We start from the raw sequence: 23,105 nt of genomic DNA, 5'->3' as shown, positions 1-23,105 counted from the left end.
GGTAACATTGAATTTCCTTGGGCTTTCCTAGTTGCTCCAGATGTGCCCTGACTCTCCACAGACAGCTGGTTTAGAGATGTTTCAAGTGTGAATGTGTGGCTCACCGTTGCAGTACAGCTGGCCAAAAAGAAATGCACACTTTAAGCAGTGCAATAGCAGCCCACCCTTTACCCTGCTGCTGTAACTTAGCAGTGGCTCCGTCTCCATCCTGACACTCGGCTTTGTACAGGGGATGAAAAATAAAATTATAATTACCATTTTATTTTTCATCTCTGGGGCTTTGGGGGGATTTTTAAGTGGGGCGAGCCACCCCTGCTTGTTGGATCAATATGAGGGTCTGCACAAAAGGGGCCATTGCAGGATTGGCACATGGCAAGAGTACACAAAAAGACTTCTTTAATCCGCTGGCCGCATGCCTGCATGCCTGCATGATCATAGAGACTCCCTTCAGTATTTTCATAAATGCCCTCAGTTTTTCTTTGACTTCAGGGGCGCTTTGTTTGGTGTCCTCTAAACGTTTTTTTCCATAATCTCTACATCTGCCTCTTTTCAGGTAGTGGCATTTCCTGGGTATTGCGAAGGGTAGTGCGAGCAGTTGTCATAGGTCGATATTTTTTGTCTGTCATCAGGTATTCCTGCAGAGAACCCATTGCTATATGTCAGAGGACAGAGGGGTGCTGATACCATGAAGAGGGCCACTGGCGATTTGTGGCTTTTGTATAGTGTTTAATTTGTAAAACAGTAAGGGGAGGGGTCCCATGGTTTTCTAAGGAGCCCACCACCGGTGCTGCTGAATGCCAGGGTTGCTGAACACTAGCTCTGCTTAGTCTTAATTCAACCTTAAGTATCTTTCTTCCACCATCCTACATTTCCTGTCTCTTACTATCCCATTTGTGTGTCCTTTTTCAGCTATGTTTACTTCTCTTCCTCCTATGTTTTCCTTTTCTGCCTTTCTCTCTAGCTTAGTCAAAGTCTGATGATAAAAAAAAATAAGCCCAGAAACCCCAAAAATGAGTGCCAGTACCAGCCGCCTGCAACCACTGGCACAAAATAGGCACTGTTGGTGAACACTTTAAAGGAATGCTCATACAGATAGAGGTAGAGCTCCCAAGAACCCTGTGCAAAGTGCAAGTATCTCTGCTAGTGGGTGTCAGATCTCCGCTAGCATAAACATCAGGTCTTATTGCTCTGGTGGTGTTGAGTTGTGCGAAAGCCGGAGCTACCACCACTTCAGAGCTCCATGCAATAAGCCTTTACTTAGCCACAGGTTAGATAGTAGCTGACATTTTTAAAGGTTTCAGCTTGAGCTGAGGTTCACTACCTCATGGTGCCTTTCCTTGAGCAGGTCTTGGAATGATTATGGGGATATTAACCAATCGCAGTACATTGCCATGCCATGAATCTCCTCGATGCTCCTGGGAGCTTGAGCTGTGCAAATATAGTTTGCTTTTTGTGAGTTGCTATAACATCCACTCATGAAAAGGTATGTGTGAAAATCCCAGGGTTGGTTTTGTGAATTTCTGTTCTCTTGGTGTAGCACTGTCACTTTCATATATGTTTCTCAGTGTGGCTGTCAGTTGCATACCGTGTTTTTGGAAATAACTTAGCTGGGAATGTCTTTAATGACAGTAGTTCTCCTGATAAGCCCATCTGGTATTACCCTATGGCATTTAGACCAACTCAGTGTAGTATAGGGATGTCCATGTTGAGGTGTCGCTATCTTCTTAGTCCCACATGTGTGTAGAATGCCATTATCTAACAAGAGTCCTTACGATGAAACTTGAGGTAGTGGTATTCTACATTCAGATTGATTTTTGAAAACAGTGTGTTGTACTTAGGTTAAAACCATCTCATTATTTGTGGATATGGTGTTCCTGCTTCATGGTATTGTTTGTTGGTCACATGTCAATACAGAGGCGTACCTGTCCTTGTTGTTTCACTTTTTTGTGACCACTATAGTCGCTACCCATGGTGTGGAGTGTTTTTCTTGTTCTATGATACCTATCTTTTCAAGAGCTTCTGCATCTTTTCTTCCACATGCTCTGTACTGTGGAACAGGATTCAACAATGGTATAGTGCAACAGGCTGCACCCTGGGATAAGTGTCAAGTGTCATTCATTCCCCCCACTATTCTGGCAAACAGTTTTCATTATTCGTCAAATGTATCTTTGCAAGGACCTTAGGTGCCAGAGATTAGAATCAGAGTAGTCACACAAGGTGGGGAGCCACCCGAGTGTCTTTTCAGTGCCATACGCTGATCTTGTCCTCCTCATCTCAACGCTTTCGGAGGCACCAAATCCTGGTAGACTTCTACATCAGTGCACTGCATGGCATCCGGGTGTACGGTTTGCATAATTCCCACACTAAAATGGCAGCTCTCAGACATAAGATCACCGAGAATAACACAATCTAAAATGGCACCCAGGAAGGACTTTTCCCTCTTCTGGGTGAGAATAATCATAGTTCTTATATTACTTTATATGAGAAATCAGGCTGACACAGATCCCCGCATGGCAGCTGTGTGCACTCGTTATTTCTCTCTCGCCGCCGTCTCAATTTGCACCTAGCCATCTCTTGTGTGCACATTTTTTGTGTTCTCGGATTTCCCTTGTGACACCTCAGGAGTATTCTCCTTTACAAAAGTATACTGGCTTTCCCTGTTCTCCTGGCTATACTCCATAGTCTTTCAAAGTCCACCTCTCTTCATGCAGTTATCTAGGACGTGGGCCTCCTCATTGCCTCTGTGGCTGCAGACACCAGCCATCTGACAGGAGTGAGATAGCCTGTGGTTCTGCGTCATGTGTGACCTTCGCTGGTGTTTCTCCCTTCCCTACTCCTCTTCTCTGTTTCACCAGCCTGTCAGGGCGCAGTTTTATCTGAAGTGGTCGGTCTCTATGCTAAGGGGAGGTAGAGGTCTGTCATCTGGAGGCAAGTCTTCAAGATGTCCAGACAGTAATCTACCTTGTTGGTGCTGTACACCATGCACAATGGTTGAGTTCTAGTTTTTGGGTGGTGGCGCAACTCAGTAGCATTCTGCTTCTGCTTTCAGTGACAATGTCGCATTCACACTTGTTGATCTTTGTTCCGTGTTTGGTGTCCCCAGGATATGACGCAGAGCTGTAGAAAGAGGCCTGACAGTAATGCAAGTTAGGCAACTTGTTGCTTTATTTATTACACGAGGAAATGACGAAAACGTGAGGCCTGTCTCAAAGGCTGCTTGCTCTAGGGCAATAATATTGATGGCCAATTTAAGATTGCCAACAGAGAGGCAGTAGGGTCGAGCAAGGGACAGTCGCATTCCTTCCATTGCACAACTTTTACTCCGACTAAAGACCAGTGCTGTAAAAACACCAAGATAACACAATGAGGTCATAACTTCGAAGCTATGACATCCATCGAAAAAAGCAAAAGAGGGCTATTATCTCAGACACTTCCATGGCTGAAGAATAGTAGATAGTTTTGTGTGCCTATTGTATTTGCTTTCTCGTGAAGGTGCTTTACCTTCTGGACTGCGCCCATGTTCGAATGTGAGTGCTTTACTTTCTGCACTGAGCCCATGTTCGAATGTGAGTGCTTTACCTTCTGGACTGAGCCCATGTTCGAATGCGAGTGCTTTACCTTCTGGACTGAGCCCATGTTCGAATGTGAGTGCTTTACCTTCTGGACTGCGCCCATGTTCGAATGTGAGTACTTTACCTTCTGGACTGAGCCCATGTTCGAATGCGAGTGCTTTACCTTCTGGACTGAGCCCATGTTCGAATGTGAGTGCTTTACCTTCTGGACTGCGCCCATGTTCGAATGTGAGTGCTTTACCTTCTGGACTGAGCCCATGTTCGAATGCGAGTGCTTTACCTTCTGGACTGAGCCCATGTTCGAATGTGAGTGCTTTACCTTCTGGACTGCGCCCATGTTCGAATGTGAGTGCTTTACCTTCTGGACTGCGCCCATGTTCGAATGTGAGTGCTTTACTTTCTGTACTGAGCCCATGTTCGAATGTGAGTGCTTTACCTTCTGGACTGAGCCCATGTTCGAATGTGAGTGCTTTACCTTCTGGACTGAGCCCATGTTCGAATGTGAGTGCTTTACTTTCTGTACTGAGCCCATGTTCGAATGTGAGTGCTTTACCGTCTGGACTGAGCCCATGTTCGAATGTGAGTTCTTTAGTTAATGTACTGAGCCCATGTTCGAATGTGAGTGCTTTACTTCTGTACTGAGCCCATGTTCGAATGTGAGTGCTTTACCTTCTGGACTGCGCCCATGTTCGAATGTGAGTGCTCTACTTTCTGTACTGAGCCCATGTTCAAATGTGAGTGCTTTACCTTCTGGACTGCGCCCATGTTCGAATATGAGTGCTTTATTTTCTGTACTGAGCCCATGTTCGAATGTGAGTGCTTTACTTTCTGTACTGAGCCCATTTTCGAATGCGAGTGCTTTACCTTCTGGACTGCGCCCATGTTCGAATGTGAGTGCTTTATTTTCTGTACTGAGCCCATGTTCGAATGTGAGTGCTTTATTTTCTGTACTGAGCCCATGTTCGAATGTGAGTGCTTTACTTTCTGTACTGAGCACATGTTCGAATATGAGTGCTTTAGTTTCTGTACTGCGCCCATTTTGGAATGGCTAGATCTCTCGCTTGATATGTGCTGAGTGGTTCCAGGGCTGGGAAGTATTTGCTGGTCTCCTGGAACTGTGTGTAGAGCTAAGCTCTGCTGTGAACTAGGGTTTGACTGTGAAAAACTCTAAGGTGAATTTTTGTGTGCTTAATACGTATGAGTGAGTGGGTGTCGGGTTAGCTAAGGGAATTCTGTGATCTTGACCAGGTCTCCATTTTGGGTAACTCAGGAAAGGCATTTGAGGAGCGAAATGAATACCAGGTGTGTATGTGTCTGTCTTTTTGGGGGGAGGTGGAGGGGAAGGTATAAGTCACTTCCTGTCCGTCTCAGTTGCAGGGAGGTGACCCCTACCCAGGAGGCCACACTACGTTGATCATGCACTGTGGAACCTGGCAGAGGTAGGTGTTTCCTAAAACATAGTCATCTATATATCACATCCCCTTTTCAATTTGGGCACACTGCTACTGTGGCGTCTGGGAGCTTTCTCATGGAGAGTGGGTAGTCAGCCCAAGGGAAATACTTCATCCTAGAAGGGAGGAAACAGTGTCTCTTTTTCGCAGGCTGTTGCCTGGAGATGGAAGGATGTTGTTTGTACTATATCATGCACTAGGCCTTGACCCTTGTGTATCCTCTATAGAGCTCTGCGGTGTAGGGCTGCTTTCACTTAGACTGTAAATCCTGCTTGGCTTGTGCTCCTGTGTATTCACTATCATGTAAACAATGTTGGTTTCTCAAATATATAGTTTGCATAGATCCATTGTCTGTTTATAATTAGGGCTCCCGGTTTGATGGTATTCATGTTTAACATTTCAATCTGTATTTATCCATATTTATTTTTTGCCCATCTTATTGGTATTTATCCATATTTATTTTGTGTTTTGCGAATATAAAATGGTATATTTCCACATTTATTTAACTGATAAACATGCACTCATACTTTGCTGCCTGTCGCGTTTTAGCAAATTAAGTAGCCAAATATAGCAAAACACTACACATTCAGGTAAATATGAGCATTGTAATACAAATATAATTTACCGTACACCTGCATTTAGGGAAATCTCAACCTATTTTTAACTTCCCTTGCTGCCTATCTGCTCAGCTGTTGTCCTAGATATCACAAAAAACAGCATTTAGAGTCACCCACAAGAACCCCTATTTTTTTGCATTTCTCCACTTTTAAAATTAAATACAGACAGGAAACACTTTTTTTCCTTTCTGTAATTATCTGTAAAAATCAGTAAAAACAGAAAACCAGGAGCCTTATTTATAATCCATTGTCGATGTATGGTTCCGGGCCATTTTTAATGAAACATCTTGTAGGTTGGGTGTCTTGTGATCTCAAAGGAAGGAGGATTGTGCACCTCAGACATCCCTTGCTCTGGAGTATCGGCATCACTCTGGTGGCAGTTGCGGTGATACAAGAGATTGTTGACATTGAAAGGGATAAGGCCTGCAGCATCCAGCCATTGCTCAGGCAGACCTTCAGACACTGATGGGGGTTAGCTTTAATGAGCTAGTGCAAGGACTTCCCTCTGAAGCTGCGGACAAGCAAGCTCATCCGGATGAAGACGCAGAGCTACTTTCTAGAGATGAGCGAACAGCCCAATCTAAGAGGAGCTTTGAGGCTGGGTTCAAAGCAAGCGCACAGGGTTTTACATGCACCCCAACCCAGGAGGCTAGAGAGAAAGTTATGTTACTGCAAAACCGCATCAAAAGAGAGGAGGGGTATTGGCAATGGCATAGATGGCTCAGGGGCTGCTGGATGCCTTCAGCCTGGCACAGAGGCCGCAAGAATTGGCCTGGAGTCCTAACACCCCTCTCCACTTCTTCTGAAAAATGGAGGCAGAGGCTATGGAAGTGAGGTCCTTCAGATTTGGGACCTCCAGCATTGAAGACTGTTAGGCCCAAGGCTAAGGAGGCTCTCTCAGAGAGCACATAAGGAGGCCCTTGGCAGAATTTGGTCTTGGGTTTCGGGGAATTTACCCTCAGCCAGCGTACAACATGAACTGGTCTAGCCTACCAAACTTGGACCACTTGGCTGCCTCAGACGTTAAGACTTCTCCACTCTCTCTTTGAACAGTGTGCATTACCTTCAAAAGGGCGCACTGATGACAGCATAGCCTTAGAGCCTGCCAGCCGTAATGCACCGGCAAAATCCAACAGGGGTACTGAGCTCGGATTTGGGGACACGGGATACCCATAGGCCAGGAGATTTCTGAACCAGAAGGAAGTGGACAGGATGCCTGGCCACGTCTCAAAGTAGGGGCACATGGCAAGAGATGACCCCTTGGTTCCCGATACAAAACCCAGCCATCTTGCGTGCTTCATCAGAGCTCCAGGAGGGTCTGGATCTTCTAATGGCTCAACTGACCTCAGAGTGTGGGTCCAATGGTACATTTAAAGCAGATCGAGGGAGGACAGTGTTGCAGGCTTAGGAAGGGGCAATGATGACCTACGGTACTTTTAGGAGATGTTTGAAGGGTGTGATCAAAGGAAAGAATCTCAACAAAAGAGAAGCTCACAGTCATCATCCTGCTCACTGTCAAGACTATAGAAGCTGTGGCGCAGCAGCTGAGGCCCTAACAGTTTACAAAAATATATCATAGTACCCCAGAAACATTCAGAACTCTGCACAGGAAGATGACCAGAGCAGAGTTTCAGCTAGATCCTTGTAAGTATCCTACAAAGTTTCGGCTCACAGTCGGCTCTGGCCACCTTCTTTGTCTTGTGGTTGGCAGGTAAACAGGTCATGAACCTTTTGGGGACTGTTGACCCGATACACAAGGATTCATTCAAAAAAGTGGTTGCAAATTGTGCACGGACATATCACTAATGGAATCTGATTTTGCAAACTGATCTATGTCGGTATGTAAGGTCGGTTCACAAAATCCCCATTCTCAGAGAGTAGCTGAATGACCTGCCTAATTAATATTCATTAGGCAGGTCGTAATTTGCAAGCCATGGTGATTGGCTGCAAACACAGAGATGGTGGTCTGCAAGATACAGCAAAGCTAATCCCTGTGTTTGCATTTCCGAATGGCAAATATATATTTTGAAAACAGCTGGAGATCCTCAAAGGAGCCGATATTGTTTAAAAAACGAAATCCTGTTTGGGGAAACTTCATGGGGAGCAGGACCACGACCTACTACGCCTGAGGCTGCCAACCTTTTTCCAAAAGGGAAAGGGGCCCAGGGGAATCCCTTTCACATTGCAAATACGTTCCCACCTCCTTTTAGGAGTCAATGACTGGCAAATGGTTTGCAACCGAAATTGTAGTGGTAAACAGGATCACCAAATAGCACTTTCAAAGGAGCGCCACTTTCGCACCCTTTACAGATTTGTAAAATGGGATTTTTACATAACTGCCAGGGATTTTACAGTCACAAACCTTGTGATCTTGCTTAGCACAGTGTACAATCAGAAAATCCTTTTTGTTACATCAGGCCTCCAGTGAACTAATGTGCAGGAAACAGTTCTTGAGGACCTACATAGACAACATCAAGCTGTTGGTGCATGATTCTGGGGTCTGTTCCCTCCAGAAGGCTTCCGACAGGGCAGATGTGTGAGAAACAAACTGGCCAACCTTGAAAATGGAGGGAAGGGCCAACCAGAAACGAGGTGTTGGGGAGTAAGGCTTCCATGTCTCACCCCCATCCCAGGCACCATCCACAGAACATTCAAGTGCACAGCAACAGCAGGAACAGAAACAGAAGGGTAAACGTAACATGGAAGAGAGCATCCCTAGCCCAGTGGGATGGAAGGTGCCTTATCCATAAACAGTTTGAAGGGGGTTCTATGAGTTTGGGTATAATGGTCACTACAAGAGCTATACCCAGGTAAAGCAACAGCACATGGGAGCTAGGTCACTTCGTGGCTTTGGAGTAGGGATTCTCCAGTAAAGTTGTAACTTCATGTGAGGCAGCAAGGGAATATAGCCTAGTTCGTCACAGGGCTAGCCCTGCTTGACTATTCCTGCACTATATCCTGCACGTCAAATATGTTGAATGGTACAGGGGTTCAACCCAACCATTTGACAAGGGAGCAATTTAACACCTGTGGTAATTGGGACCTGCACTCTGGAGCGCATCCCTTTGGCACATGTTAGACTTCAGTAAAACATAGAGGGGGTCGATGCAAGCTTTGAAGATGGGCGCCAGAGACCCAGAATAATTGTATTCACATTGTAGTGCAATCTACAACCCTCAATCCTTTACCATGTGTCACTTGTCATTATGTCCTATGGGATTTATATTTCGGCATGCGGGTTATCCGTTACCATTGTGAATGAGTAACCCGCTTACTGAAATCTATATCAGGCCCCCAAGTCCGTTGCACTGAAATTGGAAGGATGCTTATGGGATGAGACCAGGTGCCCAAGAACAGAATGTAGTGGCATAATGGGCTACGTCATGGTGAGCAAACAGACATGTCTCCACGGTAAACGCTGATAGTTCCCTAGTTCTACTGAGCAGAACTGCCTAAAACAAGAGCACAGGTCTAAAACCATTTTGTGTGGCCCTCTGTCACCCAGGGCCTAGAGACCTACTTTAGAACCTGTGTGTGCCAACTGTGAGGTAAAGCAAAAGGGACACCCTTAGTTTCACTCCTTTGGCTAAGGAACTCTTCTAACAGGAAGGGATCATTCTGGAGCCTTCGATCTTTCATAGATTTCATTCTTAAATACCCCAGGCCATTGGGCTGGGAACCCTCAGTAGAGAATCTTATGAATGGTAGGCTGTATTGATCAGTACTACCTTGCTAGAGCCGGCAAGTTTACTCATCAAATTAGAATTGCACTTGACTCCCAGCAACAGGCTGCACATTCCAGGGTCACAATTATTCAGTAATTAAACCAGCTGGTGCCCCAGCCCCGACAGATGTCACTCAATCCAGGGGCTCTTAGTATGGAGAATTGGATCATAAAGAGAGAGTGGGGCCCAGTAGGGGACATGTTAAGAACTTTTATCAACAACAACCGATATTACGGACGGAATGACCCTGATTGATTTTATATAATGATTGATCCTTACAGGACTGGCAAAATTGGTGAAAAGAAGTTGACCCCACATTTTAATTTATTTTTAATCTGAAGTCTTAAAAGGACACAAAGCAGTAAACAGAGCCCATGCAGTCATAATGCATTTTTACTTTGAATGCCGGGAAGCTCGTTGTGGGAGGGCGGATGGGAGGAGGGGCGTTGCTTATGTGTTTATACTGTAAAGATTTTAAGTAATCATACGGTTAATAAAGAATTTACTTACTTAAAGTGTATTGATCAGTAAAGCACTTCACTAAAATTGAAAATAATTCATAGATGCTTTTCCACCACATTTTCTGACCCTAAGTCTGACCAATTAGCTGGATAGGCAGTGAACTCTACTCTCCACACAGAGACTACAACTGCCACATTTTCTACCACATGTTCATGTAAGAGAATCATTAGGAGTTCTGCTCCAGTTTTTTATTTAGCTGTAGATTTCAATATCACCCAGTTTCTAAGGATTACAGATTCTGCCACAGTTTCCACTGACAGTTGTTCATCATTTCCTCAGGATGGCTGATATACGTCAAAGCAGTCAGGATGTCTGACATACTTCAAAGCAGTCACTTTAAAAAAAATTGTAATGCCTGTTGGAAGATTAATATTTATGTGTATGACAAAGAAACATGAGGTATTTATTACATGCCTTCATCCTAGCCACGCTCTGAAAATATGTGACATATGTGTTACATATTCTGGATTGGAGGCTAGCTTCAGCGCCTCTTGAAAAAGAATCAGCACCATCTAGTCGTGCACTAACAAAGGTTAAACCTAAACTTTCCTTGAAAATGCCAAAACAAAGTCTGCACACATGGCTTCTGGGGATTCCAAGGTCCAGCCCTTAGGCCTATCTCAAAAGTCATTAGCTAATGTGAAGACATCAACCTTAACTTTGGAGCCAGCTACATAGAAGAAATATACCCCTTAGTGAAAGACCTGGTCCACCTGAGGTAATATAAATTTCTGTCAACAACCTTAATAAATGCATTCTTCAGCTTTGAAGGCTGTGAATACTTTTTAGATCTTGCCTAGGCAGCGCTTGCACGGTTTCTTCGAAACATGCTATATTCTGGTATGGACTTGAAGGTCCACCCAATCTCCGCCCATCTTTTTAATTGGCTGCTGTCACTGTCCTTTGTAAATGTTGGCTTATGATTTGTTAATAGGCTAATTAGTCCCTCCTTAGTACCCCCCTCTCTTCTGTTGTTAACTCCCATGAGGACTGGCCCTTTTATATGTGTTGTTACTCAATATGTTTTAATTACAGTCTGTGAGCACTATTTCTTAATGACTTTCTCCTAGCTGCTTTGTATTTTTTTTAAAGCTCTTTAGCAATGGCAGCCGCAAGCCTTTACTTTTGTTGTGCTCAGCTCACCCAACTCTATTTTTTAAGCATTTTATTTTTTTTCACAACGTGGCACGACGGTAATGACACCCTCGCAATGGGTCCCACGCATCTTCTTTTTAAAATGATAAGCTCGCCTGACTTGTACCGCTCATAAAACTTGTTAATTTAACAACAATAAAATATATTTATTTTTTGCAGAACGGCACACTTTAAGAATAGCGTCCGTGCGCCTTGCTGCTCTTCAGCATTTGTTCGGCGTAAGCAAGGACCTGTCCCTCGCCACAGCTTGACGAGGAGTCCTTAAAACAGACACTAGGACCACATTCTCCTCCAGGGCAGCCAACACTGCCTCACAGCACCCGTCCATGCTGATTCCTTAATGACAATAGGGTGCGAGGCACAGGATGGAGTGCGTGTGCCTGTGGCTCCGGGCAAGTACTCTCCCTCAAACGTTATTTACCTGTTGGAGGCTTGTGGGGATAGTGTCGCGCTTTGTAAAGGGACGCTAATCACAAATCCAACGAAGATCTCAATGGCTAGCCATACAAGGTTGTGGGAATGTACACCAGGTTAGTATTATCATGGCTGTTTTAGTACACAGCAATTCCAAATAATTTTCTGCAAGCAACTTATTTTATATCCAAAATATAACTGCTTTCTTAATCACTAGTGTAGTATATTCGTTGCAGCAAGCATCTTGGTGAGTACAAAATGTCAGTATTTTTACAGCATATTTTTAGACGATATGAGTATGCCCACAGCCATGTGCATGCTCTTGTGGGCTAGACTTCGTACCAATCTGCCCACCATCAAAAAAACTCGTATTATTACATGTGCGCACTACTTGTTTATATAGAGCATGTGCACCAATTACTTGGCACCTTAGTGTTTGTTCTTACAGACGTGTATGTCAATGTAGGAATGCTCTAAAGGGTCGCCCATGAGCTTGTTCTTGGACCCACCAAGTCCAAAATATAAAAGTGGTGTTGTATTGGACTTTTAAGATTTTCCTTTGGTTAAGTTCCAAAGGGTGGGTGCGCCACTGTGACCTTAGCCAAAGCCTTGTGAGGTTGGAGTATTTTCAGTGTTGTTTTTCAATAATGTATGCAGTGGGGTCCATGTCCTTTGTCCTGCAATTAACCTATATAGTTGCGTCACTTTGTCTGTTTGAAGTCTTGGTAGACCTTGTGCTCTATGGGGCATGACCTTACTTTCTGCGTGAGTGGGTGTGCCAGATTCGTGTTGCTAATTCTCTCTTTCTTTAAGCTTTATTCGGCACATATAAATGACCATAAAAGCACAGACATAAAAAACAACAATACATTTTAAAGGACATTTCAACTAAAATTTACAACTAATAATTACAGTCAATAATTCATGAGTCAATTCATATCATTTACATAAACATATGAAATTGATAGTCAAAATTCATTAAAACTCATACTTTTCCTGGAGTTGATGCACTGATTTAAAAATGTAGCAGTATAAAAACAAGTATCTGCCGATTGCAAGTTAAAAATTAAAGCTTTAGCATGTTTAACTGTATATACTCCGTATTTAACAAACAGAGGTTTCAGAAATGCTATACGAAAACTTGTGTACAGTTTGCAAAACAGCAGAAAGTGCACAGTGCTCTGTGTGGATACATCATCACACCTACATGGCCCAATCGGATATTTCTTAATGTTTGGATGGGCTACTAAACAATGTGCCATCCCAAATCTTAGTCTGGTTAGCACAAATTTGTGTAAATGCCTAGTCACCATAGATAGGTAAGATGGAAACCCTCCGCTAAATTATATCTATTATAAAAAATGACAGTAGACAATGATCCGGTTGCGATTGCTTGCTTCCTTTCCACGTATGTTAGAAATATACTTTTCATTTCCGATTTGGAGATCAATGATGCTGCGCTGGGATCATTTAAAATATTCAAGTTAAAAATGTCTGAAAAACAGACAACAACATATTTAACCCAGGTAATATTTCGATATTTGTCCAAACGTAAACAATCCTCAACAATAGATCTATTAAATAACTTCTCATCGCCAAGCCAAAAAGACCGCCAAATCATCAGTGGCCTAAGCGATAACAGATCAGTTAGGTAATTGATGGCTAGTTCTCGGTGGCTTAATTCAGTTGAAGCTGAAGCGGGCAAAAACAGGAGCTTTTTTAAAAACATATTTTCCTCTAACTGTAAGTTGTGAACACAGCTATAGCCCCATACTCCTGCCCCGTACAGTGCTATAGTCACACATCTAGCTTGGTAAATCTTGAGCATATCCCTGGTACGGAGGTCCCCAACCTATGCAGCAAATCTGTATATACCATGGGCATTCTTTACCATTTTGTTCCGGATATTATTAAATTCATTATTCCACTTCCTGTCGTTAGAGAAGGTAATACCTAGGTAACAAAATTTGTCCACCTGTTGCACCTTTTCACTATCTATAAAAAAGGCATTTAACATTTTAGCTTTAGCCCCACAAGTCATAGTGTACGTTTTTCCCTTATTAATTACTAATTTTCTATCTTTGATAAAGGAGGAAAAACTATCCATTAGTCGCTGTAGTCCAACAGAAGTTCTAGAAAGTAAAACAGCGTCATCGGCGTATAATAACACCGGCACCTGAACACCATTGATCTGGGGGGCATCAGCATTAACCTTTTAAAAAATAGCATCAATTCCATTAATAAATAAAATAAATAAGAGGGGAGCCAAAACTCAGCCCTGCCTAATTCCTCGTTTGAGCCCTGGGCTTTCCCTCCTTTACTCGCACGTATGCCATGTTCAACCTCACTCACAGAAATGTCCAGGGGCAAAACAGCCCACTTATTGGGGCTGGCATCAGTGACACTGTTAGAGTCAAAAATGCTAGAGAAATGAGCAATCCAACCCTCACTTGATACATTAGAAGTCAGCTGTTGTTAATTATTTTGCTTAGAATGTTTTACTTAATTCTGATTTTTGGCTCCTGAGTTGGTGACACGCGTAATCCTATAATCATAGAGTTAATGTTTTAGTCTGCTGTCTAGGTCGGTCAGAACTTTTAAGTCTCTCTTTCGTTGAGATTTCCTCAGGGCAGAACTATCCCAGTAATCTACCTTGCCCTGTATCTCCCGATCCCTTTGATTCATGCCATGATGTATTTTTCATGTGTAGAACTTATTAACTACGGTGTTTTAAACCACAGCTGGAGCACATGGGGATAAATCCCTGCAGTAAGCTACTATTAATTGAAATGGAGTATTGTAAAGCTTGTGAAATTAAAACCTGCTTCTCGACACCTTTATTCATATGAAACTACATTCACACGTTTGTCAGCATTGGTGATAGCTGAGAACAGTGCAAAAAGTATCTCAGCTATCCACTACACGTTTTCAACCATTGGCAGGTTTGTTGTTAGCATCATCAATTATGGCAGGGAATAAACAGCTGTCTGCCTCGAAGTATACAGCACTGACAGTTAAATTGTCACCCACAGCACCGTTAGTGAAGGCGACTGTGCCATTGTTGACAGACGCACCTCCACCTATGGAATATCAATGGCGGATATTTCTGCAGAATATTTTTGCGGGACAGACAATGACGTCACCGCAGTCACTAATGTTTTTCACCCTAGATGCACCAGTGACAGCATGGGGAGCTCATCTAAAGGATCTACAAGTCATGGATGTATGCTGGTTCACACTGACAATACAAGCACAATGTTTTACATCAGTAGATAAGGAGGATTGAAGTTCATCTAGTTGTTCAGGGAAGATCAGCATCTTTGGTTTTGGGCTATCAAACATGGAGTAGACATCTCAGTGAAACAAGTCCCAGGAACAAGCAATATGTACGCAGATGCTTTAAGCAGGCATTTAACTCCCTGTGAACCACAAGTGTCACTCAGATGATAGACAACAATTAGTGATATTTCAAAGATGGAGAGTGCCTCAACGGGATCTGGTTGCCACCAATGTCAACAAGCAATGTCAACCATTGACCACCAGAAGGCCATGTCCAGAATTGAAGGAACAAGCCTTCTCATTGGAATGGAAAGGAAAGTTTCTTTAAGTATTTCCACCAATTCCTTTGATCACAGTACTACTCCACAGGTTGCGAATGATACATTGCAAGATGACCCTGAAAGCTCCAGCTCTGCCCAGGTAACATCAGTGCTTTCGGCTTTACGAAATGTTAGTGCAGACATTGATCCAATTCAAAATGGATCCTCTTCTTTCATGGGACAACGATTAATACTTCATCATGACCTACAGTTGTTATATCTGACATTATGGCTGATCAGGACTTAGATTTTGATTCGCTTCAAATTCCAGACGACTCCAGGCAAATACTGCATGGTGACAGGGAGCAGTCTCCTATTAAGAATAGGGGCCAGATGTACAAACATTAGGAATACTGAATCGCAATTAGGAAATTGGTATTCCTAATGTATGAAACTATTTTGAGTTTCATTGAGCGATTCCTAGTGGGTCGCAAATAGACCTACCTCATGCATGTTAATGAGGTAGGATGCAATTTGCGACCCATTATGAATTGCAGCCATCACAGGGATGGTGGCCTGCTGAGGTCAGTAGGCCACCATGTCTGAGATTGCTTTATAATAATGCAATCTTTTTATTTTTTAAATGCAACCTTAAAGAAAAATGGGATGCAGTTAAAAACAAAAAAAATTACTTTGCAGTTTCATTTTAAGGTGGAGCCTAGACGGAGCTTGTGCTGTCTCTTTGAGACATGCTGTATTCACTCTTTGGGCTTAGACCCCTCCCATTGCTTTTCATCATCATCATTTCAACTTTATTTCGGCCACTTGGGCCATAAAAGAGATAAACATACAATAAATAACATGTTATGCACCACATTAAAATACTCATTTAGAGTTAGCAGCATAGCAACATTCAGATCAGTCCATCCTCAATTTTTGGGCTTTACATGACGGTTGCGGCTGATCCACATAGCTGTTAAAAATTTTGCTACCGCAAATACTATTGGTGGTGATAAGTCAGTTTTTAAAATCCTATAAGCTGAAATGTAATGCTTAAAACCCAGGTTTTTTAAAAGTGGAAGAAGCCAGTATCTCCGTGGTCTGTGGTAGGCTTGGCAGAAGAAAATTATATGCAAGTCAGACTCTGATGGGTGGCCACACGCTGGGCATAGAGTTGTTGAGTTAGGTGACCAGCTGACAGTATGGGCTCCAAGAGGCAAAGTACCGTAGCGCCATTGTAGGTAAAGCTTCCTGGTTAATGTTGGTTCAATATCATCTAGGACTGGTTCCCGGGTGTATGTATCTTTAAATGCCAGGAACTGTTCAGTAAGGGACCCAGCCCTAGCCTTCATAACTAGGGCACGTAAATTGTGCTCATAGTAAGCTGAGGAGATAGTTTTGCGGGAAGACATTGGGCATGTATTAACTGGGTCAGTCCACAGATCAGATCTTCCTATTAATTCACAGGAATGTTTAATATAAGCAAGCCATGGTACTTGATCAATTCTTATAAGGCGCAGAATATCTTGTAGCTCTTTTCTGTAATTCTCAAGCTCTGGGGTACGCCATAATTTATGCCAGAAAATTAGAGGTTTGAGGCCTAGTTCCACCGCAATGGGTTTTAAGCCCAAGTCCAATCTTAAGGGTAATAGCGGGGTGCTTGATGGTAGAGCTGTCAGCTGCCTCAAGAAGTTGTTCTCTACAACCTGTATTTTCTGGATAGGTACATGTCCCCAGATTTCGCCCCCATATAGCCCAGCCGCCCTAGCCTGGGTTTTGTAAATGTGAAGGCGTGGGCCTAATGGTTTGTAGCTCAGCCCACTCAGCATCCTGGAAATGGCGCCCGTCATCTGGGTTAGCTTCAGATTCACTTTTGTCTGATGTGAATCCCACCTCATTAGGGGATTAAAGATAACCCCCAAGTATTCAAAGGTGTACACCCTCTCAAGACTGGAAGTCCCTATCCGCGGGCTAGATCGGGTAGAGGCAGGTGGGTTGAAGATCATATATTTTGTTTTTGTAGTGTTGATCTCCAAACCATGCGACTTGCAGAAGTCGACAAAGCTGTCAAGGACCCTTTGTATACCCATAGGTGATTTGGAGAGCAACAGGGTATCATCAGCAAACATAATTGCCGGTACCCTGTTGCCCGCCAACCTTGGGGCGTCGATGTTACTAATCCCGTCAAGATGGTTAAAGATCCCGTTGACAAAGAGGCAAAAAAGGGTGGGTGCAAGCACACAACCCTGTCTAACCCCCCTGTCAACGGGAAAAGGATCTGAAAGGGTACCTCCTCTGCCACATCTTACCCTTGCGTAGTTGCCCTGATGTAGTTTTTCCAGAATAAAGAGTAGATCAGCAGGAACCCCTGTAGCTGCCAAAACTGCCCAGAGTTTGTCCCTAGGGACTAAATCAAACGCCGCCCGCAGGTCGACGAATATTGTGTATAGACTGCCCCCCTCGATTGTTACTGTTTTCCAGTAGAGAAGATTCAATCGAAGATCTGGTCCACCGTCGAAACCCCCCTTCTGAAACCTGCCTGAAAGGGACTCAAGATGTTATTGTCATCGATCCAGTCCTGAAGCCGGTTCAGAATCACTCTACCAAAGATCTTTTGTGAGACATCTATGAGGCTTATGGGTCTGTAATTGGCTGGGAGCAGAGGAGAGCCCTTCTTAAAAATGGGAACAATCTCTGCGCCCAGCCAAGTAGCAGGAATCTCCATGCCTCGCAGAATGTGGTTAAATAATAAAACCAGATATGGAGTCCAGACATCCACCTCCTGCTTAAAAAGGTCACCTGGGATACCATCCAACCCTGGGGCCTTGCCTGAAGCTAATCCAGCTATAGCCGCTCTAACCTCCTTGAATGTAAACAGGGAGATTTCTTTAGGATCCTCAGTGCATAAAGGGTAGAAAGCAGCCTGCTCCCCATCTGGTAGTTGGTATAGCGATTTAAAATGATCAGACCATGCACTAGGTGAAATGTTCGGCTCCAGTGCAGGGGCCAATTCCAGTGAGCCAGTGTTCACTGTTCGCCAAAATGTTCGTGAGTCCCCCCTGGCTAATGATACAGAAAGGGATTCCCATTTCTGGTGTTCCCATTCTCTTTTCGCATTACAGATTAAAGTTTTGTAAGCGGATCTCTTGGCTCTAATTATCTCGCTTCCCAGACCTGCTTTGATAGAGGTCAAGAGGCTTGATTTTGTAGTACGACAGGTCCTATTATACCAAATTGGGCCAGCTGCACAGGCAGTTGGCCTCCTTAGGGTACGAGTAAGTGTTGCAGATACTGTCTCAGAGAGGGTTCTATGGCACTGCCCTACTTGTTCATGGTTACTCTGGTTTATATCATTAACCATGATTTCCTGAACTTTTTCGAGTATAGGGACAACCCTTTGATAGAGTATGGGTATCCTCTCTGGGTTAGAGATGAATATCTCCCACTTTACGTTTATTTTGAGTCAGGCCAAGGCCGGTATCCCGGGAATCCCTCAATTCCAGCCTAGAATCTATACCAGGATGAGCAAATTCTAGTTTCAGTGCATTATGGTCACTGTCATCCCTAGGCAATACCCAGAAGTCAATGATACTTGACCACATTGGTAGTGGGGCCAGTATATAGTCCAGTCTTGACTCCCTACCCTTGCTGTTAAAAGTGAAGCTAGCTGGGTTATCTGAGGTAGACCTGCCGTTACATGCCCTCAGACCAAATTTTAAGGTTAAGGCGGTAACTTGTGTAGCTAGGGGGGTCCAAGCTCTGGGGGCTGTTGCTCGCAGGGGGGGTATGGACCACTCCATGTCCTCCTCCATTGCTAAATCCAACAGTAATCCCGGAAGGGGCTCATAATGGGAGTTAAGATCTCCTCCTATCAAGAAGTGAGTGCCCTGTGGAATGTCATCTAAAACTCCTGAGAGCTCCTCTATCGTACTTGAAGTCTGGGAAATCTTGGTTGGCCTGGAGTATACATTAATTAGCAGAAGGCTGTTTGCGTTCGGCCAGTCAAGCCGAACCATAAGAATGTTCGGCGAATTTTGTGGATATACAATAGCCTTACAGCCCAGATCGGTGGCTACCCAGGTAGCCAGACCACCTGAGGGGCGTCCAATGCCGGCCCATGTTGCCTGCACAGAAAATGCAGCGAAGCCTGTTTGGGTGAGATGTTCTCTCGCCCAGGTTTCCTGAAAGAGGCAAATGTCTTGGGCCTGGATAAATTCTCTCCATTCTGGGCAGTTGGCTTTATTTACCAAACCTGCCACATTCCAGGACAGGATCTTGAGGGAGGGACGGTTAGATATTTCCGGAGCAATAATTGCAGAGACATCGTTCTCCCCCCTATCCTGGCCTGGAAATTCCAAAGCCCGTGATTTCGCCAGTTGGGGTGCAGATACCTCATGCGGGCAACACGTTGGGAGAAAAGAACCCATGTTTTTATCCCTAACTTGATGTACTCCAAGTATTTTTATATTTTCAGAAGGAGTAGTTGGCCTAAACGGTTTGTTAATAATGTCATTGGGCCCTGTTGTTACCGCCCCTTTCGACTTTATTGGTCAATCGACCATATCAAGACTGCTAAATCTATTATGAGTTAATAAGCAGTCAAAGCGTGGAGGCTTGGGGTGTGGAATTGCTCTAAAAACTGAGGGGGCCTGATTTCTAGACCTTCTGGACACAAGTTCCCAACAATCTTCTCCCCGTTCAAGATCAACGGTTGGATAAAAAAAGGATAGAGGGAGGGAATGAATCTGTGATCCTTGGGGCTGATAGGGCCAACTGCAAATGTGCGAGACAGTAAGAGGATCTCTAAAATTAATCAGTGCACAATCTCCCTGGATTGACTTCCTGGTATGTCCTATCCAGGGGATTCGTCTTACCATCAAAATCTCGCTAAATATTCCTTCTGGCAACGGCCTATTCCTAGAGAGCCAGTGGATTACCTTATTCTTCAGTGCCTCCGCCGGCTCTCTAGTAGAGGAATTTAATTTGGGGATGCCAGCTAAAATTACAGTATAAGGCATTGCTTCTGGTGGTAGATCGATAGTTCTATAGTTATGATCAATGCCATTAGTGCCCATAGAAGGTGTGTCTTTCTTCAGTGGGCCACTTGAGCCGAGGGCTTTAGTTATGGGGCTATAGTTTGGGGGCACTGCAGGGACGTTGGAAAGCTGCTGCAATTGGCTGGGATGTAAGGTCGAGCTACCCAGCGCCCCTTTGGTGTCAGATGTGGAGATGTTGATGGGATGTGTGGATTTATTTTGTGGGATCTGGTTTATTGTGCCAGAGCCCTCGTCGACACGGGTAAAATCCATCTTACGCTGCACTAAGGCCTTTTCTATCTTAACTAGACAGTTTAAGATGGGGTTAAGTAAATCCCTCAGAAGTGTACCTATATTCGATAGTGTTAAGCCCTCTTCTCCCGCGGCATCAAATGTAATTAGTTTATTTTTGGACTGAGCGCCGGAGGATGAGTTGGCTTGCTTTAGGGGTTTCGTCGTGGCTTTTCTGGCTATACTAGCAGTATTGTTGCCTCGAGGAGGGATATGTTTGAAATTCTTAGTTTTAACTCCTCTTATGCTTTGTGCCCCTTTTTTTGTCTTAGGGATTGCCCCTTCCCTCTCGTAAGCGGTAGTTAATTTATGCTGGTCTGTGGAGATTGGAGTTGGTACTCTGTCAGAAAGACTAGGTTCGATAATGGTAGGAATTATGGACGAACTAGGTAGTGGGAGGGATAGTAGACTGGGATCAGAATGGATGGAAAAATCATGAGTTGTTAAAGAGTCATTTAGAGTAACAAGTAACGAATCTTCAACTGTATTAGTCGCTATTTCTGTTGCCCCCCCCCCATCCAACGTTGTGGCCCTGGCAAGAGGGGCCGGAGATGTTACATGTTGAAGAGGGCCCAAAGAGGATCTTCTAGCCCACTCTAACTCTTGGGAAATTCGCCTTTCTAATATTGAGATTTCATCTATGAGAAGGGATCCCGCTTTCACAAAATATGTGTCCAGAGTACCTGAGGGGGCCCCCTTGGCCACCGAGGATTTGCTCCTAGTTGTCCTTGATGACATCCTCAGTCTCTCGGGTGTAGGGAGCGTATCAATAGGGATCAGCGATTGATCGTGGTCCCTCGCCTTCCTCGTCCGTCCTCGAACGGCCTCAAACGGCCCGCTCTTTGCCCGGTCTTAGCCCCGTGCTGAGACCCGCGCGCGTCCCGCTAGCGCGTGTAGGCAGGGAGACGTACATATAATGGAGGGCAACGGTGTTGGGGGAGGAGTCAGGAAGAGGACCAGGTGCGGCTGATCTGCTTCGTGCACAGCACCCTGGTCCTCGCAGTCCTGAATACGCCGGTTCTTGCAGGGTCAGCACACCAACAATGCCGCAAGTGACAGCAGCAGAGTCCCGGTCCCTCGAGCGGCTCCCGCGAAGCGGGGGCCGCGAGGCGCGGTGTTGATTTCAAGAAAGCTGGGATGAAAGTCCAAGGAATCCCTCCAATGGGCAGCAGCACCAGCCAAGTTCACAGACGGAGCCCACGATACTGGGGCTACACCGCCTGTTTAAGGTGTTGGGGGAGGAGTCAGGAAGAGGACCAGGTGCGGCTGATCTGCTTCGTGCACAGCACCCTGGTCCTCGCAGTCCTGAATATGCCAGTTCTTGCAGGGTCAGCACACCAACAATGCCCCAAGTGACAGCAGCAGAGTCCCGGTCCCTCGAGCGGCACCCGCAAAGCGGGGGCCGCGAGGCGCGGTGTTGATTTCAAGAAAGCTGGGATGAAAGTCCAAGGAATCCCTCCAATGGGCAGCAGCACCAGCCAAGTTCACAGACGGAGTGCTTTTCATTGCTTTGTTTCAATGCCCTTTAACCCTTTCGCTGCTAGGCCTTTTCTGCTCCGTGCCAAGTCTTTTTTTGGCTATGTTGGATAGTTGGCTCTTAGGTTCCTGTAACTTTTTGTCCACATAAGGTATCCACGCCAAATTTGCGCCCTTTTCTTCCAACATCATAGGGATTTTAAAGGTACCCAGGGTTTGTGGATTCACCTGGAGGAAACCCAGAAAAAAGACAAAATACAGCTAAATTTTGTTTTTATGGGGAAAAATTGCTGCTGAAGAAAGCGTCTGTTTTTTCCCCTGCAAATGATATCAACATAAGGTTTGTGGTGCTAAAATCATCCTCTTCCCAGCTTTCAGAAACATACAGACTTTTGTCAGAAAATCTAATTTCTTTACACAGTTTTGGCATTTTACTGGGACATAGCCTATTTTTGTTACTTTTTGTGCTTTCAACCTCCTTCCAGTTAGTGGTAGAAATGGGTGTGAAAGCAATAATGGATCCCGGAAAGCTATACATTTCTGAAAGGTAGATAAAATTCAGAATTCAGCAAGTGGTCATTTGTGTAGATCCTTAAAGGTTTTTTATAGAAACTAACAGTTGAAAATAAGACAAATTGAAAATGAGTTGAAAAAAAGCCATTTGTGCCTACGTTTTCACCTGTAACTTCTTCTAACTATGATAGATGTTTGTAAGCAATATACCGTTACATCCACTGGACCTTTCTGGTTGTGGGGATATTTAGGACTTCTAGGTTCACCAAAAACCTGAGGAACCCAGAGCCCATAACTGAGCAGCGTCTTGCAGTGGTTTTTCATTGTGTACCAGGTATATAGCAATTAATTTGGTAAAATATAAAGAGTGAAAAATAGGTATCAAAGACACCTATGTATTTCTGAAATGGGAACAAAATATAGAGTTTAGAAACAGTAGCTATTTGCACATCTCTGAAATTGTGGTTACCCATACTAGCCTGTGAATTGTAGGACATTTTTAAAAGTTACTTCTTCTTTACACATTGCCTTACAATAGGAAGGCAGAAATCCATAGAAAGTCAATAGGTAATAACAGTTGATCTACAATTCTGAGTTCCTCTAAGTCTCCCGATAAAAATTGTACCTCACTTGTGTGGGTAGGCCTAGTGCCCGCAACAGGAAACGGCCAAAAACGCAACGTGGACAGTGCCTAGCTGTGGATTTTTAACCCTAGGTCAGCCGGCATCCAGGGAAACCTAGCAAACCTATACATTTTAAAAAACTAGACCCCCAGAGGAATCCAGGATGGGGTG

Source organism: Triturus cristatus, chromosome 12 (assembly GCF_964204655.1).
Source record: "Triturus cristatus chromosome 12, aTriCri1.1, whole genome shotgun sequence".
In the NCBI taxonomy this organism is placed as follows: domain Eukaryota; kingdom Metazoa; phylum Chordata; class Amphibia; order Caudata; family Salamandridae; genus Triturus; species Triturus cristatus.
Note: the sequence above shows the minus strand (reverse complement) of the source record.